The sequence below is a fragment of the Lepus europaeus genome, chromosome 5 (assembly GCF_033115175.1).
Source record: "Lepus europaeus isolate LE1 chromosome 5, mLepTim1.pri, whole genome shotgun sequence".
NCBI lineage: Eukaryota > Metazoa > Chordata > Mammalia > Lagomorpha > Leporidae > Lepus > Lepus europaeus.
This window is the reverse complement of record NC_084831.1, coordinates 118657131-118678384: the sequence shown is the minus strand read 5'-3', so window position 1 is coordinate 118678384 and position 21254 is coordinate 118657131.

Below are 21254 nucleotides of genomic sequence, written 5' to 3'. Positions count from 1 at the left end.
CCAATCTCATAGCATTCAAAATTCAAGTGACAATCTCATGGACTTGGGAATGAAGTCATGAGCTACAGGGAGCAGCCACCATGACAAACAACCTCAACTCCATCTTGCCCCTTGGTCTGTGACCAGCACTGGCCCTCATCCTGAAAAATACTGATACACACTGGCTCCTGCCCTTGAGTTCCCAGGCAAATTAGAGGGAAAAGCAGAGACACCTGAGAACCTAGGGAGTCATGCTGACCTCAACACAAGATAAACATGGATGGGCCATGACCGAAGGCAAATTCAAGGTCCACACTGGTAGTTCTCAATAGACAGTCTTGAAACGATGCCAAGAAGAGGTAGTTGCCCTAGCAATTAAGATGCCAGGGAAGAAGGCTGTGTTCCAAATCAGAGTGGCAGGCTTGAGGCCCAGCTCCACTCCGGATTCCAGCTTCCTGCTAACGCACGCCCTGGGAGGCAGCAGGGGCCACGCCCCGGAGGCATTTGAGGAGTGAAACAGCAGAGAGCAGCACACTCTCACTGTCTCTGTGCGCATTCTTGTGTCTGCATGTCTCTCTGTCTCTTTCTGCATCTCAAATACAATCTTTTAAAAATTAAAAAATAAAGAAATGATTGCAAGACCCTACAATAGAGCAATTGATTCAGAAGTTCCATGAACTTTCTGAGGCCCCTTGTATCTCCTAAGGTACAGTTTCATTGCCTGCAAAAAAAAATGATTATAGTTCTGCTCATTGATAAGCATAAAAAGAGATATTGGCAGGCCTAGCATCGTGGCACAGCAGGTTAAGCCACCGCCTGCAACACCAGCATCCTATATGGTTACCAGTTCAAGACCCAGATTAACCTCCAATCCAGCTCCCTGCTAATGTGCCTGGAAAAGCAGCAGAAGATGACCCAAGTGTATGTGCCCCAACCATCCATATGGGAGGCCCAGATGGAGGTCTAGGATCCTGGCTTTGGCCTGACCTAGACCTAGCTATTGTGGCTATTAGGGTATGGAAGATACACACACACACACACAACACACACACACACGCCATTTCCTTTGTAACTAAATAAATATTTAAAAAATATAATGTGTCAGGGGCCGGCGCCGTGGCTCACTTGGCTAATCCTCTGCCTGCGGCACCGGCATCCCATATGGGCACCGGGTACTAGTCCTGGTTGCTCCTCTTCCAGTCCAGCTCTCCGCTGTGGCCCGGGAGGGCAGTGGAGGATGGCCCAAGTGCTTGGGCCCCTGCACCCGCATGGGAGACCAGGAAGAAGCACCTGGCTCCTGGCTTCAGATCGGCGTAGTTCCGGCCATAGCAGCCATTTGGAGAGTGAACCAATGGAAGGAAGACCTTTCTCTCTGTCTCTCTCTCTCACTGTCTGTAACTCTACCTGTCAAATAAATTAAAAAAATAATAATGTGTCCTAAGAACACAGTCATGACTGTGAGTGGATTATTGTTGATCAAAGCTCATAACCACTCTACGGTAACTGGGGACAATGTCTATGTGCCAGCCGGATGAAAAAGCAGTCACTGAGCTGGGGGTCCCTGTGCATGAAAACCTGCAGCAGAAGCTGAAGGAAGTTGAACTCCGGTCCCTGGAGCTTCCCGGCTGCGTGCGCTGCAGCTTTATCTCCCCTTTCGCTTCTGTCCTTCCTTCTGCTCGGCTCACCTCCCTCAGCACAATTCCCTGAGAAGTGCTTCTATCTCTCGGAGGCTGATCTGGGACCACCCCCCACCCCTGTGGAGTGTAGGGTGGCGACAGTAGGAACCCTGAGCATTGCACCGCTGTGGTTTCCCCCAAGTCAGCCTCTGCCACCAGGGAGGGCCGTGAAGCAGCCAGGGCCAGGGTGAGCCACCATTGGTGACTGTGTTCTGAGGAGCTCGGCCTGGACACCAGTGCTGCCCTCCCTCAGCCATGCCGCAGAGCACCTGTGCATAGCTGATTTAGGGTGCATGGAGGTGGCCTCGTGGATGTAAACACACACATTCTTATGTTATGAAACACCTCTATGACGCCACTGATGTACCCTAGCACAGCTGGCGAAGCCTTAGTTCTGCCTCCAGACACCCACAATCCAGTAACTTATTTTTCTGGAAGAGAAAGAAGCAGCAGACAATAGTACTTAGGAGGCCCGACCTTGGAGCCAGACTTCTTTTTTTTTTTTTTTTTTAATTTATTTGACAGGTAGAATTATAGACAGTGAGAGAGAGAGACAGAGAGGTTTTCCTTCTGTTGGTTCACCCCCAAATGGCCAGTACAGCCGGCACTGCACCAATCTGAAGCCAGGAGCCAAGTGCCTCCTCCTGGTCTCCCATGTGGGGGCAAGTGCCCAAGCACTTGGGCCATCCTCCACTACATTCCCAGGCCACAGCAGAGAGCTGGACTGGAAGAGGAGCAACCGGGACTAGAACCCGGCGCCTCTATGGGATGCCAGTGCCATAGGCAGAGGATTAGCCAAGTGAGCCACAGCACTGGCGCCCGGGGCCAAACTTCTTAAGTTGGATTTCCTACTATTTAGAGCTGTGTGATCTTGAGCTGACTCCTCAACTTCTCTGATCCTCAGTCTCTCCCTCCCTGAAGGGAGATATAACAGTACTGTATCAAATGACTGCTAGGAAGACAAAGTGGATATTTACAAGTACTTAGAACATTGCCAGGTCCATAGTACCTTCACGGCAATCAGGCTGTACATACACAAATGGCGTTGTTAGAGTCCAGCTTGAATTTTTCTCTAACATACAGAGCCCCTGTATTTCTAGCTCAAGACTGCACATCAGAGATCCTTTTGCCTACAGGGTAACCAGGGAGGGAAATAGAATTCATCCAATAAGGCTTTGGGAAGGCTCCTTCATAAGCACTAGAGCTTTTTTATTTCCAGTTTGGATGTCTTTTATTTTTTTCTCTTGTCTAATTGCTCTAGATAGGACTTCCAGTACTATGGTGAGTAGAAGTGGTGAGGGTGGGTGTCCTTGTCTTGTTCCAGATTTGAGTGGAAAAGCTCCCAGCTCTTCACTGAGTACGATGTTGACCGTGGGCTGTCACATGTGACCTTCATTGTGTTGATAAGACATTCCTTCTCCAGCTAATTCATGGAGTCTTTTCATCACAGAAGGATGTTGGGGCTGGCATGGTGGCACAGCAGGCTACGCTGCTGTCTGAGATGCTGGCATCCCATATGAGCACCAGTTCATGTCCCGGCTACCCTGTATCCCATTTAGCTCCCTGCTAATGTGCCTGGGAAAGGAGCAGAGGATGGCACAAGTACTTGGTCACTGGCAATTCATGTGGGGGATGTGGATGGAGCTCCTGGCTCCTGGCTTCAGCCTGGCCCTGCCCGGGCTGCTGTGGCCTTTTGGGGAGGGAACCAACAGATGGAAGATCTCTTTCCGTCTCTCCCTCTCTCTCTATGTAACTCTACCTTTCAAGCAACTAAATAGATCTTTTTTAAAAAAAATTAAAACAATGAAAGGATATTAAATTTATATGAGTGCTTTTCTGCATCTATGGCATGAGTTTTTCCTTCTTTGTGTTAATGCAGTGTGTCCGATTGACTGACTTGTGTACACTGGATTTTTGTTTGTCAAGTGTACCTCAGCACAGCTTGGGGCAGGGTGGGGGAGACCTAACCTGTTTGCTTTCCCACGTCTTCCTCCAGAGAAGAGAGATGGATGCCTGAATCAGGCTATCACCTGGTGTCATGAGGCAGCCAGCACTGAGGATGGAGCGAAGGCAGAAAGTCAAAAGGAGCCACACACACACACACACACACTTATTATAAAACTAAATAAACCTGTCAGAACGTGTCGGCTGTGAAAGGTGGCCATAGGAACTACACCCATCACAGCGGAGTCTAAGCACCGACATTTTGGAGGACGGAGGTTCAGAAAATGAGGTGCTACCTTAGGGAAGAAACCAGGAATGTGCACCTGGAGTACCCTTTTCCGACATCCACACTAACTTCGATCTCCCATGTGCTCTTCCACAACAGGAGCTACCGTAACTTAATAGCAGCATAATAGTCTTTTTCCCAGTATACTATCGTAGTAGCCTTATTTTTAATGTCTATAATTTATGGTTGATTAATGTTTTTATTTATTTGAAAGGCAGAACGAGAGAGAGAGAGAGATCTCCCACCTACTGGTTCACTTCTCAAATGTGCAGGGGCCCAAGCACTTGAGTCATCTCCTGCTGCTTTCAGGCACATCAGCAAGAAGCTGGATCAGAAGTGGAGCAGCCAGGACTCAAACTGGCGACGATACAGGATGCTGGTATCACAGGCAGTGGCTTTATCCACTGTGCCACAACACTGGCCCTTTAGGGGCTTGCTATCTGGGCAGAGAATTCCCTCACAAAGTTAGCTAATTCCTGGAGGTAGTAAACAGCTTGATCAGTAAGCCCGCCTCTCACATACAAGCCAACCAATCCTAAGCCCATGCCCTCACCACCTCCTTCATCCAACTGTCACACACCAAGTCAATACTTGCCCTGTGCTATGTCCACCCAGGGCTCGATCCAAGAAAGCCGGGGATAGCCCCAATGCCTCAAACTCACCGTAATTATTCAAAGTAGCCAATTCCAAATTGGTTTTCTGGAATTTCTTAAGGTGCCCTTTGTGAGTTTATAATGATCATTTATGTGAAAATTGTATGGACATTTGAAAATGAATTTGGTGCATATATTAGAACTGTCCTATTGATTAAAATATTTAGTTCCTCTATATACTATTTTCATGTGCTTCTCTGTATTGTTCCTATGTATCCTTTAATTTCTGCTTTATAAAAGTTTGTCGGGCCGGCGCCGTGGCTTAACAGGCTAATCCTCCGCCTCGCGGTGCCGGCGCATCAGGTTCTAGTCCCGGTTGGGGCGCCGGATTCTGTCCCGGTTGCCCCTCTTCCAAGCCAGCTCTCTGCTATGGCCTGGGAAGGCAGTGGAGGATGGCCCAAGTCCTTGGGCCCTGCACCCGCATGGGAGACCAGGAGAAGCATCTGGCTCCTGGTTTTGGATCAGCAAGATGCGCCAGCCACAGCAGCCATTGGAGGGTGAACCAACGGCAAAAAGGAAGACCTTTCTCTCTGTCTCTCTCTCTCTCTCACTATCCACTCTGCCTGTCAAAAAAAAAAAAAAAGTTTGTCATACTACTTTGTGCATATAATTATCTTTTTTATATCATTTCCCTTAACAAAATCACTTGTCTTTGTCATTTAAAATCTTTTAAATTTGATTCATACCTGGTCCAATAGTGAGACAGCAATCCTTGTTTTCTGATCAGCATTTACCTGGTTTTTGCTCCTTTGTTTACTTGCTGAACTCCTTGGTTTTGAGTGTGTCCCTTGAACACTAAATAGAACTGAATTTTCTTTATGAACCAATCTGAATTTTAAAGTTATTTTTCAGGTGAATTTGTCTGCACTTCCTCTTCAGGCATGGTGCCATGTTGGTCCTCGGTCAACAAATTATCTGTGCAAATGCTTTTTGCCTCCGTCAGCCCCCTATCATTCATACCTCACCTCCCCCCTTTGCTGAACTTCCCAGACATCTGCAGAGGGCCGGGCTCCCTCTGGTAACTCCCTCAGGGAGAGCTCAGGAAGACGAAGTTTGAAAGTGTTTGTCAGTGGCCTCTCTAGGTGTTGGACAGCAGGCCTGCGCCGGATTCCTCAGTTCACGCCTCTGTTGCTAAGGGTCTGGCAGGCCACGCTGCACTGTCTTCTACGCTGTGTGCTGCTACGGAGAAGCCTGTTTGCCTTCCTCTCAGCGGCTTGATCTTCTCTCTGGATAATATTTTATTTTGAAAGTGCAGTAGTTTGGCTGGGATGTGTCTCACTACATTCACATGGTGTGCTCCTTCAGCGTGCGGATTCACACGCTTATACTTCGGAAGAAAGTGCTCTGGGACTGGAGCTGTGGCACAGGGAGTAACGCCGCCTGCAGTGCTGGCTTCCCACGTGGACTTGGTGCAACTCCCGGCTGCTCCACTTTCCATCCAGCTCCCTGCTAATGCACCTGAGAAAGCAGCGGAAGATGGCCCAAGTGCTTGGACCCCTGCACCTCTCTTCTGTGAGAGACCAGAAGAAGCTCCTGGCTTCGTATCAACCCAGCCTTGGCCATTGCGGACATTTGGGGAGTGAACCAGCAGATGGAAGACCTCTCTCTCTGTTTCTGCCTCTCTGTAACTCTGCCTTTCAAATAAAATAAATAAATCTTTCAAAAAAAATGTTCTGAACTGAGTTTAAAATATTTACTTTTCTTCATGTTTTTGTTTTCTTCTTTGGGAACTCCACATATAGAATTACACATTTTTTTTACTTCTCTATCAATCACTTCTTCATAAACATGCTTATGATTTTTAGATTTTTTAATTTTTTCATTTTAATTCTCAATGTTTTCTGTTACTTTTTTGTTTTCAAGATTTATTTGTTTGAAAGGCAGAATGATAAAGAGGGAGAAAGAGAAGGAGATCTTCTAGTCTCTGATTCACTCTCCAAGTGGCTAAAATAGCCAGGTCTGGGCCAGGCAGAAGCACGAGCCAGGAACTTCATCTGGGTCTCCAGTGAGTGTGACAGGGGCCCACGGACTTGGGTCGTCATCTGCTACCTCCTCGGGCATTAGCAGACAGCTGGATCTGAATCATGATGTGGCTGGGACTTGAGCCAGGCAATCTGATATGGGATGTAGTGTCCCAGGAGGCCTGCCCCAACATTTCTTCTTTTAATCTCAAGTGCTAGCAATTTCTCTTTCACTCCTATTTGCTGGCCATATAGTTCCCAATTATCATTATTATTACTATTAGTGGTCTCACTTTGTTGTTCCAGGAAAATCTGAACATTTCACATTTAAGCAGTTGGTTATTCTTTTCATCTGTTCTATGGCAACATTTGCCTCCTGGGCGTTTTTGTAAGCAGGGGACTTTCAATGCACCTTTTCACAGCACTGAAAATACCATCTGATTTCTGCGCTTATTCCTTTTTTGTTACACTTATCTGAAACGCGTACTTTTCTGGTTCGCTTCTTAAGCAGGTTTCCGTGGGGGGATTGAGGCAAGAAGCAGCTACTCAGGGACTTCTCCAGGTGTCCTTGCTCAAGGGCGCCCCCTTCTGTTGCAATAGTGAAGAATTTCTTAGCCTTGTATCTCCCCAGACCCCTGGATTTCAAGTCCAGCAGAGGCCTGAAGCCAGGCTTGAGTTCCCACCCACCCACCCCCTCCCTGAGCTCCGCATCTTCACAGGTCACTGTGCTCGTGGCCCCTACCTCTTTATCCCAGAGGGCTGCCCTCCCTGGCCTAAGATGCTGCATCCTGAGAGAGCTGCCGCTGGAGGCTGCTCTGAGCGGGCACGCCCCGTCCAGTCTAAGTCCTGTCGTAGTTTGCCAGCCTGGTATGGAGCCCCACCGTGGGAGTGGGCACTCACAGGTGATCTCTGAGTGCTACCATTGCCCCTACTGTTCGCGATGGCCCCATCTCAGCTTCCTGGCTAGTGTGCAGCATGAAGCGCCTTCGGCCACTCGTGCACAGAACTCAGGCTGTGCAGGCTTTCCCTGTAGCCTGGTTCACCAGCGGAGTAGTTTGTGTGTGTCTCCTGCTCACTTTTGCTTTGTAGGGCTTACTGGGGGAGGATTGGTTGAAATTTGATACCAAGTGTCTTTTGTATTTTGATAGGAATGAAAGCTGTTGCTTATATAAAATAAGTGAATGATGCAAGACAAAATCGGCTTTATGTATAAGACAGCACTATGTAAGAATACAAACAGAAAGTGAACAGCACCCCTAGAGTTGACAGCGGCCATGAATTGCTGGTGACTTGTATTTTCTATCCACACAGCTATGCCACCAACAGTTCCCACAAAAAGCACATGTCTTTTTTTACAACAAAGTAAAATGAAAGTTGGTATTTACACACACACACACACACTCACACACATACACACACATATACTCACACACATACACATACACACATACACATACATACATACACTTACATACACACACTCACACACATACACACACACAAGGCTATTTTGATGGAGAAGAGGGTACATTAGAGGGAAGAGGGCGAACTGACGTTTTGGGGAGTGGGAGCTGTGGGATGGGACTCCCCTCACTCAGGGGAGGGAGGAGGAAGGAGGGAAGAGGGAGGAGGGAGGAGAGAAGAAGAAGGAGGGAGGAGAGCGGGCTCCCAGGCTGCCAGGAGCTTGATGCCTCCTTCTGCTCCATCTCACTCCAAAATCCAGTCCTCCACTCGAAGCTCTGTTTTGCCCAGGGCCAGGCTTCCCTTCTGGTTGTTCCTCCCTTTTCCTGCAAGGCCCTGGCCTCCGCCTGCACAGATCCCCTTGGCTCTGTCCCCTGGCCCCTCTCTCGGTGTAAACAGTAAGAAAGATACTTCCTACAGAAGTAGGCAGCTCCGCCATACTTTGTTTCAACCTCAACAGAAGCGATCTGGCTGAGGCCTCTCTCTGAGCCCATGTCTTCAATGACATCACAGAACTCCCAGACAGCCCTGGGCTGCACCCCTCCAGGTGTTCAATATGTGAAGGGGAAACAATCCTCGTATTTAAGCACTACAGTCTCACCTGTCTCTTACTAGCAGCTAAACTGATTTCTAATGCATACACTTAAAACAGCCCTGGTACAGACACAGACATGCCAGAGCTTATACCACACGTGGAAGGGGCAGATAAATAAAGGAATTTCTCATCATGAAAGATGGCCACGAGGCCGGTGCCGTGCCTCAATAGGCTAATCCTCCGCCTGCGGCGCTGGCACCCCGGGTTCTAGTCCCGGTTGGGGCACCAGATTCTGTCCTGGTTGCTTCTCTTCTAGTCCAGCTCTCTGCTGTGGCCTGGGAAGGCAGTGGAGGATGGCCCCGGTCCTTGGGCCCTGCACCCGCATGGGAGACCAGGAGGAAGCACCTGGCTCCTGGCTTCGGATCGGCACAGCACAGTGCGCTGGCTGCAACGCACTGGCCATAGAGGCCACTTAGGGGGTGAACCAACGGAAAAAGGAAGACCTTTCTCTCTCTCTCCCTGTCTCACTGTCTAACTGCCTGTCCAAAAAAAAAAGGTGGCCAAGAAGCCTTATGCAGCACTCCAGAAAGGCAGGCTACTCTTGCCTTGTAAGTGTTCAAACCACACACACACAAAAGTAAGTAAGTATCAAGGTAATGCATATGTTAATTAGCTCAGGTTAGTCATTCCACAATGCATAGATATATCAAAACAGCATGGTGTGGCCGGCGCCGTGGCTCAACAGGCTAATCCTCTGCCTAGCGGCACCGACATACCAGGTTCTAGTCCTGGTCGGGGCGCCAGATTCTGTACCGATTGCCCCTCTTCCAGGCCAACTCTCTGCTGTGGCCAGGGAGTGCAGTGGAGGATGGTCCAAGTGCTTGGGCCCTGCACCCCATGGGAGACCAGGATAGGCGCCTGGCTCCTGCCTTCGGATCAGCGCGGTGCGCCGGCCACAGCGTGCAGGCCGCAGTGGCCATTGGAGGGTGAACCAACGGCAAAGGAAGACCTTTCTCTCTGTCTCTCTCTCTCTCACTGTCCACTCTGCCTGTCAAAAAAAAAAAAAAAAAAACAGCATGGTGTGCCCCATAAATGTGCTTAATTATTACATGTCAAATAAAAGTAAGCCATCATTTTTTGGCAGATGTCCTAAACAACACTCTGGCCTCAGAATCAGCCCTCAAGGCATTCAGATCTGGCTGAAGAGCCCATGAGAGTATAGCAGGCATGGAAAGCCAAGATATCATGGAAAAAAAAAAAGACCTAAATGAATGATCTCTGTGAGTGAGATCCCAGTGGAAAGAACGGGGCCATCAAAGAAGGAGGTACCCTTCTCCGAAGGGAGGAGAGAACTTCCACTTTGACTATGACCCTATCGGAATAAGATCGAAGTCAGCGAACTCTAAAGGCTTCCATAGCCCTGGCAACTCATGACTAGAGCCTAGGGAGATTACTGACGCCATGAACAGGAGTGTCAAATTGTTAAATCAGCAACAGGAGTCACTGTGTACTTACACCCCATGTGGGATCTGTCCCTAATGTGTCGTCTAAAGCCAAGTGATGCTATAACTAGTACTGAAACAGTATTTTTATACTTTGCGTTTCTGTGTGGGCACAAACTGATGAGGTCTTTACTAATTATATACTGAATTGATCTTCTGTATATAAAGAGAATTGGAAATGAAAAAAAAAAACAACCTGGTGTTAAAATGGAAATGGCATAGAAAATTAATTAATTTGAAAAAAAAATTATGTAGGATCTCTGTCTTTAATGTGCTGTACATTGCTATTTAATGCTATAATTAGTAATCCAATGGTAGTTTTTTCACTTTGTGTTGCTATATGGGCAAAATGTTGAAATCTTTACCTAATATATACTAAACTGATCTTCTGTATACAAAGAGAATTGAAAATGAATCTTTACATGAATGGAAGGGGAAAGGGAGCGGGAAGGGGGAGGATTGCGGGCGGGAGGGAAGTTATGGGAGGGGGGAAGCCATTGTAACCCATGGGCTATACTTTGGAAATTTATATTCATTAAATAAAAGTTAAAAAAAAAAATAAAAAAAAATAAAATAAAAAAATTAAAAAAAAATAAAAATAAAAGTAAGCCATCATTTTTAAAAGGAGAAGTGGGGGAATGTGTGGTGGCACAGCAGGCTAAGCTACCGCTTGGGGTGCCTGGGTCCCAAATCAGAGTGCCTAGGATTGAGTCCCATCTCGGCTTCTCATCCAGTTTCCTGCAAATGTGCACTCTGGGAGGAGCAGATGATGGGCCAGTACTTGGGTCTCCACCACCTACAAGGGAGATCCACATGAGGTTCCTGGCTCCTAGCTTTTCATAGCCCAGCCCTAGATGTTGTAGGTATTTGGGGAGTGAACCAACACTGAACTAACAGAGGATTCTCTGTCTCTGCTCTATCAAGCTCTCTCAAATAAATAAATAAACAGATAAATATTTAAAAAAGAAAAAGGAGGAGTAAACTGAATACCGTTTTTTAAAAGGTCAAAGAAATTGGCCAGCATTGTAGCATAGTGGGTAAAACCACTGACTGGTTTGCCAGCATCCCATGTGGGTGCTGGTTCATGTCCAAGCTGCTCTACTTCCTATCCAATTCCTTCCATGTCAATGGCCTGGGAAAGTAGCAGAAGACAGCATTTGGGCCCCTGCCACCCAGGTGGGAGACCTAGAAAAAGCTTCTGGCTCCTGGCTTCATCCTGGTCCAACCCTGGCCATTGAGAACATCTGCGGAGTGAACCAGCAGATGGAAGATCTCCCTCTCTCTCTCCCTCCCCTCCTCCTCTGTTAATCTTTTTTAAAAATATTTTATTTATTTATTTGAGAGGTAGAGTTACAGACAGTGAGAGGGAGAGACAGAGAGAAAGGTCTTCCTTCCGTTGGTTCACTCCCCAGATGGCTGCAACGACCGGAGTTACGCCAATCCAAAGCCAGGATCCAGATGCTTCTTCCCAGTCTCCCATGCAAGTGCAGGGGCCCGAGTACTTGGGCCATCTAATACTGCTTTCCCAGGCCATAGCAGAGAGCTGGATCAGAAGAGGAGCAGCCAGGACTAGAACCGGCACCCATATGGGATGCCGGCACTTCAGGCCAGGGCTTTAACCTGCTGCACCACCAGCGCTGCCCCCCCCCCTTATTTTAGAGGGTGGAATCTTAATCCAATTATCATGTTTGGAGATGGGGGCCTGTAGGAGTTGACTGGATTTGATTGGTTCTGTAGGGTGGAACCCTTATAAGTAAATCCTGGTGGCTTTATAGGAAACCACACGGACATAAACAAGTGCTGGTTCTTATCATATAATGCTCTGTGCCACCTGGAACTCTGCTAGCAAGGGCACCCTCACCAGCTGCCTGAGCAATGGGGCGGTCCAACCTCAGACGGTGGGCCAGAACAGACCTTTCCTCTTTATAAAGGTAGCTTTCTTGGGTATTTTATTAGAGTAACTGAAGCAGTGAGAGACTGAAATTGACACTGACTTAGTATGAGTCCCATCATCAGGAGGGTCACTCCTCACATCTGTGTTTCTTCATGGATAGCAATGTGTTTTACATACATTTACCACGACGTAGTGAATAGGTGTAAAAGGGCCAAACTATTCCTACGCCAGGTTTACCTCATGAGACATCTTCAGCTCACTCTCGGGCTCAGACAACTTGCCAAAAAGCTCCAGCAGTGCCAGTGATTTTGAAGTGCCCACTGCAGGGCCCAGTCCCCTATGCATCTCTGTGTGACCCCAACGCTGGGAGCAGCTACTGCCTGAGCCACTGCAGGCTCCTAGAGCTCCTGCCACAGCACGGGCTATGGCTGCTATTGCCTATACACCTATACACCTGTTGTCTATACACCAAAATACAAAGACCGAGGGCTTCTCTGGCCTCATGCTCCTTCTCCCTCTCTCTTGTCCTCCCGGCATCACCATCGTGTTGGGACTCAGGATAACCAGGCAGCAATTTCTAGTTCTCCGTGTGTTCTCCAAAGACCTGTCCAGAAATTTTCCTTTACCCCAAGAAAGGTTATAACCATCATTTCATGTTCCCAGTGTATCCTCTTATTCTGTTGGATCACATATTTTTAAAGATTTAGTTAGTTAGTTAGTCAGTTATTTGAAAGAGTTAGAGAGAGAGAGAGATCTTGATCTGCTGGTTCACTCCAAAATGGATGCAACATGGATGGGCCAAGCTGAAGCCAGGAGCCAGGAACTCCATCTGGGTCTCCCATAAGGGTATCAGGGGCACTGTCGCCATCTTCCACTGCCTTCTCAAGTGCATTAGCAGGAAGCTGGATTGGAAGTGGAGCAGCCAGGACTGGAGCCAGCATGTGATATTGCTGGAGTTGCTAGCCCTGGCTTAATCGATTGCCCTACAATGCTGGCCCCAGCACAATGATATTGAGAGATGGTGGAGCCTTTAAGAGATAGGACCCAGTGGGAGGTAATTAGGTTTTGGAAAACATGACCTCAAGGGGAATTAATGTGGTTCTTTCTGGACCTGCTTAATTCCCAGAATGAGTTGTTATAAATAGAACAGGTCTGGCCTCTTAATCACGCTGGCTTCCTGTCTCACCTTGTGATCTCTTCCTGCCAACGCTCTCCACTGTGCCACCATCTGCCATGAGGCCCTTGCCAGAAAAAACAGATAGGACCCTCATCTTGAATTCCTGCCTCTACTACTGTGAACTGAACAAACCCTTACCCTTATGAAGTACCTGGGATCAGATGTCTTGTTACAGAAAAGACGTTAATACGGGTACTTAGCTGCCAGAAGCCCAGACATGAGGCGAGAGCTCAGGAATGTGCCATGGGAGCTCCCACCATTGGCCAAAACCCCTGGCTTCTGTGGCTTTCTTTCTTCCAGTCTCAATTTCTTACTGATTTTCTTTCCCCAGACATGATCTCTGTTCCTTGAGAGCTTTGAGTTTAATGCAGCAAAAATTAGTTAAACCTCCCATGGGGTCAATGTGCTGTCCATTGTTGCTTAGGGATTCAAAGGCAGTAACACAAGCTTCCTGCCCCCAAGTAGTTCATTGTTCAGTAGACTTTTTGAAAACCATCTTGGAATTTCAAAAAAGTAGGAGAGACAGAGACAGCAACAGGGAGAAAAGGAGGGAGGGAAGAAGGAGGGAGGATGGAAGGAAGACGCATACATGGATTTGAGGGTCAGGTCACTGTTTCCCAGTGAGATTCTCAGGACACTGGGTCATCCAGAAATTGTTTTGATGACGTCACCTGTGGTTTCTTCATTCTACTCTGAAGAAGCTGTTGTAACAGAGCATCAGGGGACAGCATGTGTGCAGATATGGTGAGTATGTGGAGATGGTTGCACTCAGAGCAAGAAGATGAACAGTGTCTAGTACATGGCCGTATCACACAACGTCTAGGGACACCCTTAGTCATACAATAGACCTGGAACGCTGTGCTGTTGATTAAGTAGCCTCTACCTCCACAGATTTACCCATCAGTGGTTTAAATCTTAGATAGTTTTACACTCACCTAACACTCCCAGTTGATCGGAGTCCCTATGACAACAGAAGAATATGATCTTTTATTCATTAGCTTTGTTTGATCTTATGGGGAAAATTGGTTTCTGATGAGGGAGGGAAGGAGGAAAGGAAAGGAGGAAGTAAGGAAGAGAGGCGAGGAGGGAAGGAAAGGAGGAGGAAGAAGGAAGAGAGGCGAGGAGGGGAGGATAGAGAGGATAATCTAAGTGCATTTTAGAAGCTCCTTTCCAAGTCTGTCTTGACCAAAATGTTAGCAGGCCCCATTTCTCCAGAATATTGAAGGTAAAACCACCTCAGAATTGTGTTGTGACCTCAAGCTCAACATTCTCTGAGAAAAGCTTCCCCCTAATATCCTGACGTCAGCTTGGCAATCCCATCCCTTTAATGAGCAGGCTTGCCCAGTCAGTGGCATCATCTTGACTAATCCGTGTTCTTTCTCCATCTTGCACAGGCAATGAGTCACTAATCTTGCATACACTACATATGAAGTCTCTCTCTATCCAGTCCTGCTCCCAGCAACTGAACTCCATTCCTCCTGCCCTCTTTCAAATGACTTAAAGGAGAGGGTGTAACCGGATTTTTCCCAAGAAAGGACAGAGAACCTGAGACATACAGTCTCAACATGTTTAGCCCAATAATAAATCCTTTGGAAATTCCCAGCCCTCCATGTTGTTTAGTTCTTTGAAGTGTGTGTGTGTGTGTGTGTGTGGTGAGGGAGATAGAGAGAGAGAGAGAGAGAGAAAGGGAGAGATTTTGAAATTTTTCTTGAGCCAGGCTTCCATACTTAGTGCACAGCCATGCTGTATTTGAAAGAAGTAAGATGTGGGAAGAAGCAGCCCTGCATATGGTGAGTGGGAACGCAAAGGACAGCACAGAGGGAAGGGATATCCAGAAAAAAGGTTTATATTTTCACATAGTCATATCCAGGCTCTGGGCAGGCACAAGGCAGCAGGGATTGAACTTTTCCAAGGGGAAAGGAGCCATTTTGGAAAATCATAGCAGGTGAGCTTTCTGGGTAGAACCAAGATCCTTCTCCATATATGTTAGAATCAGCTCAACCTCAAAATGCTGAGGATAAAGAGTTGTACAAGGAGCCTCTGGTTAATGAAAGTACTTGCTTCTTGGACTATTGATTTATACAGTGTAGACTATAGATGGTAGAGATAGAGATGACAAAGAGCAAGAGAGATGATAGAGAAAGAGATAGCAAGATAGATATTATTGAGTCCAGTCCTATCAAATCCAACTAACCTTAAGCCTTACTCTCAAGTCCTCCCGAGTGCTAATCAAACCTTGCTGGGAGTGACTTCCTAACCCTCCACCTTTGTGGTTGACCTTTCTCCTCCAATGAAAGGACAGACAAGAAGGACCCTCTCATCTGGTTTGCTGAGGAGCTCCCCTGATACTGTTCATCTCTCAGCCCTCTCAAAGGAGACATGTCACCACAGGGTTCTCCCAACATGATGATGGTGTAGACTCTGTTTTGACTTTATCATTGTCAGCCACTTGTGGGAATCCCTTTGTCTATAGACAATGCCCCTGGGCAGAGGCCTGGCATGACAGCTCAAGCCTGGCTTTCCTTTCCCAGTGTCCAGTTGTCGCATCAGACAGCAGGCACATAGGCCAGCCTCACACTGCCCCCTGTCTCTGCCCTGCCCATTCCTTCCCTTCATCATGATAGGTTCAGAGAACAGATATGAGGCCATGCCTGGTCAGGGGTTAGAATGCTCATTCCCTGTTTTGCAGATGCCTAACGTTGATGAGCGTACCCTGCTTCCCTCCTGATGGGGAGGAGGAAGAAACGGGCCACAGACATTTCCCCCAAGATGATGACTGATGACTTGATAATTCTCCCCATATTCTAGTCTCCTGAGTACATAGACTGGAGTGCACCTGGTTGACAAGGCTCACCCAGTGCTGTGTCAGTTGCTGTCCCGTCAGGAGAGAGAGCAGAGAGAGGACAGCTTATGAGTCGATTTGACTCTACATCAGCCTCCATTTTCCTCTCCAGATCTTGGCTGGAGGGGTCAGTGCAAGGGGAAAGGATCTACAGTCAAACAAAGGCTGAGACGCCGGCCTGAGGCCTCTGTATTAACCGTATTTCGTTTCTGTTTTATTTTGACCAGACCCACCGACCTCCCACTGGGATATCCTGCCAGCAGAACCAGCAGCAGGACCAGCCCCCTCCCAAGTGCCCCTAACCCAGGTGCCCCTCAAGGAACCCAGCGCAGCACCTGCCTCCAGGCTCCTCCGGCTGTGCTCAAAGCCTCGGAGGCTGCAGTGGCCCCAGCTCTGAAAGCAGCTGCCGCCCGAGCCATCCCAGGCACCACAGGTCTCCCCAAATCTGGCTGCAGAGTGCTGACCCCTGCCACAGAGGCAGTGGTCAGCAGTCCGGGGACTCTGGCTGCAGCCATGGTTCTAGGGGCTGCTGTTGACCCGAGCCATGAGATAAGTAAAAATATTTGAAGAGAGCCGTGATGTAACTGGAACCAGCCCCGACCCGGTGCATCCTGTTCTGGTCCCTCTCTTCCCTGCTGAGATGTTCTCTAGAGTTCCAAGGATGCCCCAAGAAGTTTACCCTCCTCGTGTCCAGGATCTCACTGCTTCTCCCTTCTTGGTCTCTGTGAAAAGTAAAGTTGCCCTTCCTTGTTTTCCTTTTTAAAGATTAATTTATTTATTTGAAAGGCAGAGTTACAGAGATGCAGAGGCAGAGACAGAGAGATAGAGAGAGTATTCCATCCATTGGTTCACTCCCCAGATAGCCACAATGGCTGGAGCTGGGTTGAACTGAAGCTAGGTCCCGGAGCCAGTTGCAAGAGGGCCAAGGACTTGGCCCATCTTCTACTGCTTTCCCAGGCCATAGCAGAGAACAGGATTGGAAGTGGAGCAGCTGGGATTCGAACCGGCACCCATATGGGATGTCGGCACTGCAGACAGTGGCTGTACACACTATGCCACAGCGCCAGCCCCAGCAGCACCATGTCTTATTTATTGATGATTAGTATATCCGTCACCTAATGGATCACATGTCTCTCACAATGCCCGGAGTGTAATATCAGTTGTGGCTTTAGAGAATAAAAGAAAGGAAAGAAGGAATTAAAAAAAAATTACTGAAGGTAAGGAGAGAAGAAAGCAAGCAAGTCTGCAACAAACTCAAGCAACAGGTATTTGGACAGTCTTAGGCAACCCCAATCCTTACTCTTTCTTGGGGCTGTCTCTATGGCATAGCAGGTAAGGCCGCTGCCTGTGGTGCCAGCATCCCATGTGGGTGCCGGTTCAAGTCCCAGCAGCTCCACTTCTGATCCAGGTCCCTGCTAGGGCCTGAGAAAGCAGTAGATGGCCCAAGTCCTTGGACCCCTGCACACACATGGGAGACCCGGAAGAAGCTCCTGGCTCCTGGCTCCTGGCTTTGGATCAATACAGCTCCGGCCATTGCAGCCGGTTGGGGAGTGACCAGTGGATGGAAGACGTCTCTCTCCCTCTCCCTCTCCCTCTCCCTCTCCCTCTCCCTCTCCCTCTCCCTCTCCCTCTCCCTCTCCCTCTCCCTCTCCTTCTCTCTCTATGTAACTCTGACTTTCTTTCTTTCTTTTTTTTATTTTTTATTTGACAGGCAGAGTGGATAGTGAGAGAGAGAGACAGAGAGAAAGGTCTTCCTTTTTGCCGTTGGTTCACCCTCCAATGGCCGCTGCGGCCAGTGCATCGCGCTGATCCGAAGCCAAGAGCCAGGTGCTCCTCCTGGTCTCCCATGCGGGTGCAGGGCCCAAGGACTTGGGCCATCCTCCACTGCCTTCCCGGGCCACAGCAGAGAGCTGGCCTGGAAGAGGGGCAACCGGGATAGAATCCAGTGCCCCAACCGGGACCAGAACCCGGTGTGCCGGCACTGCAAGGCGGAGGATTAGCCTGCCGAGCCACGGCGCCGGCCCCTGACTTTCAAATAAATAAATAAACCTTTAAAAAAAAGAAAAATTTACTCTTTTTTTCCTTTTTTTTTTTTCTTCACCATAGGCCCCTGCAGCCTACACTGGAGCAATGCAGGAGCTGATGACAAGGTCTGATGTGAACTCTGTAGGGACCAGAACTCCCTGTGACAACAACACCCTTCCCAGTGTCCCAACAGATGTTCCCTGAGCACCCAGAATTAGTCACCAAGGTGCCCACCTTCCCCAGCCCTAACAAAGGTTCTTGCACACCAGATGTGCCAGAGACTGTTCAGGAACTGGAAGTGTGATTTTTAGCAGCAAATGGCAGGAGCTGAAACTGGAGAAGTCAGCCAGCTACTGACTGGAGACTGATGCTACCTGACAAAGAATCTTCTGTTTGTTCTCTCGGCAACAGGTATGTAAACCCACAGGGCAAGCCATTCTCTGACCTCCAAGTTTTTATATATAAGATTTATTTTATCTATTTGAGGGCAGAGTTACAGCCAGAGAGAGGAAGAGACAGAAAGAGAGGTCTTCCATCTGCTGGTTCACTTCCCAAATGGCTGCAATTAGCTATGGCTGTACCAAACAGAAGCCAGGAGACTCCATTTGGATCTCCCACATGGGTGCAGGGGCCCAGGCACTTGCGCCATCTTCCACTGCTTTCCTAGGCCATCAGCAGGGAGCTGGATGGGATATGGAGCAGCCGGGACTCAAATCGGTGCCCATATGGGATGCCAGAGCCATAGGTGCAGACTTAACCTGCTATACCTCAGCACTGGCCCCTCCAACCTCCAGTTCTTTCTCTTCCACCTCCTGGGATCTGATCTACTCAAGTCTGGTTGAACACCTGAATCACTTGGGGAGATATTAAAAGTCCTGATACCCACACTGCACATCAATCAGAGTCTTTGGAGATAAACATCAGACTTAAGTATTTTTTAAATCTTCCTGATGATTGCAATGTGTAGCCAACATTGAGAAAACCTGCTGTGTTGGGTTCTCAGTTGTTTCCAGGAATTTAACCCTTACCTAGTGCCCAACACCCATCTTCTCCCCACCGTCCCCCCTCCCTTAGCTCCCACTTCCTAGACAGCTTTGTATGTCACTGGGAAATAATAAAGTTTTCTTCAGCTCCACATCCTCACCCACATTTCTCTTGGCAACACTCCCTCCCCCGGCCTACTGGTGACCCGACCCAGGCCTGCCACTGATCTGTACTTTGTATTGGAGCCCAGCTCGAAGGTAAAAATAGAAAGGAAATTAAATTACAGATTCCCACAATGGCTCACAGAAGCTAAAGGTTTGGATACACAGAATTTTCCAATGTTGATATTGGAAGGCTTTCTCATTTTTTACCATAAACATTGATTTCATACCATGATAATTATTCCAGGAAGGAGTGTTTTCCCAACTTCTGTTTGGAAAATATTATGCACTTTGTGAAATTGTACATTGAGTATGTTTTATTGGCTGATAGCAGAAGGGAAGAGGAATCAAGAGATATCCTTGGTGCAAAAATCTGACAAGGGCTTCCTGACGAGTTGGTGAAGCCTCAGAACTCCATGGGTTAAAAACAGAAACTCTTTTCCATTTAGTTCCTATCTTCTACTATATTATGTCGGCTTTCCTTTAATAATAGCGTGTTCCAGAACTTTCTAAGCATTTTCAGGGATTTGGGGATTGTCCAGTATTGTCCGGTTGTATGTAAGTCAGTATAAGAATCTTAACTCTGGCCGGCACCACGGCTCAATAGGCTAATCTTCCACCTGCGGCGCCTGCACCCCGGGGTTCTAGTCCTGGTCGGGGTGCCGGATTCTGTCCCAGTTGCTCCTCTTTCAGTCTAGCTCTCTGCTGTGGCCCGGGAGGGCAGTGGAGGATGGCCCAAGTGCTTGGGCCCTGCACCCGCATGGGAGACCAGGAGAAGCACCTGGCTCCTGGCTTCGGATCAGTACAGTGCGCCGGCAGATTGGGGAGGTGAACCAGCGGAAAAGGAAGACCTTTCTCTCTGTCTGTCTCTCTCTCTCTCACTGTCCACTCTGCTTGTCAAAAAAAAAAAAAAAAAAGATTCTTAACTCCTCGTTCTCCGCCCAGCATAGGCCCAGCCTCTCATGAAAGTCTGGGTGGGGGCACAGTCAGCTCCTGCATTCAGGCATTCACACCCGCCTCGTCCTCCACCCTGCGGGCCCCCTTCCTCCTCCTCTGGGGGCTGGGATAAGGGAAAGGGAAGGAATGCAAACATCTCAACCTTGCCCAGGACCCCGGGTGGCTGGAAACTGCATGCCCTCTGCGCTGAGGGCCTAGGACCGCGATCTCAGCCAAACGACTGAGTTCAAGGATTCTTATAAGGGGTGTCATCTCAGCGCAGTAGGCTGACATGACAATGTTGACCTGTTTAGACACGCCCCTAAGCTCTCAGTTGCGTTGGTACAAGTCTCAGGAAATTTTGCCTTCCCAGAAACACGCCCAGTGGGATCATAGCAGTACAGCTCAGGACTGGCTCCCTCCCAAACTGTGTGCTTTTGGCTCAGGGAACCTTGCAAACTGGCGTCACGTAGTAGGGGACTGGCTGCCTCTCCCCTCCCCAGTCTCCTTCCTAGTTCCTCTTTCCTGTTCTTTTTCTACCGTCCAGGAGAGCCTGGAGGAGTGGTTCACTGGCTCCATCAGTGAAGCCAAGACATAAAAGGTCAGTCTCTTTGTCTTTTGGGCACCTCTCAATTCTACATTGTCCCTATGAAATCCTCATCCTGTTTCTTGTAGCAGAGGGTGGCACGAATAACCTGACCCCTTCCCATGTGAAATATAAGGGAAAAGCCACAGCACTCTTTTTGTTAAGGCAGAGCTGGGGGGTGGGGGGAGAGGGAGAGAGAGAGAGAGAGAGAGACAGAGAGAGACAGAAACATCTTCGCTGGTTCACTCCCCAAATGGCCACAACAGCCGGAACTGGGCTGATCCAAAGCCAGGAGCTTCTTCCGGGTCTCCCATGTGTATACAGGGCCCCAAGCACTTGGGTCATCTTCTACTGCTTTCTCAGGCACATTAGCAGGGACTGGATCAGAAGTAGAGCAGCAGGGACTTGAACTGGTGTCCATATAGGACGCCTGAGCTGCAGGCAGTGGCTTTACCTGCTATGCCACAGTGCCAGTCCCAAAGCCAGAGCATTCTATCCTACCTTGAAAACTCCTCACCTTGTAGGCTGACTGACATGTGCTCCATGGTTGGAGGGAGAGCAATGGCCTCAGGGCTCCTTTTAGTCTCCTTTTACCAGGTGGAGGCTTCACTGTGACTGGTGTTTGCATGTTGGGGGTCGTTTTCCTCAAATC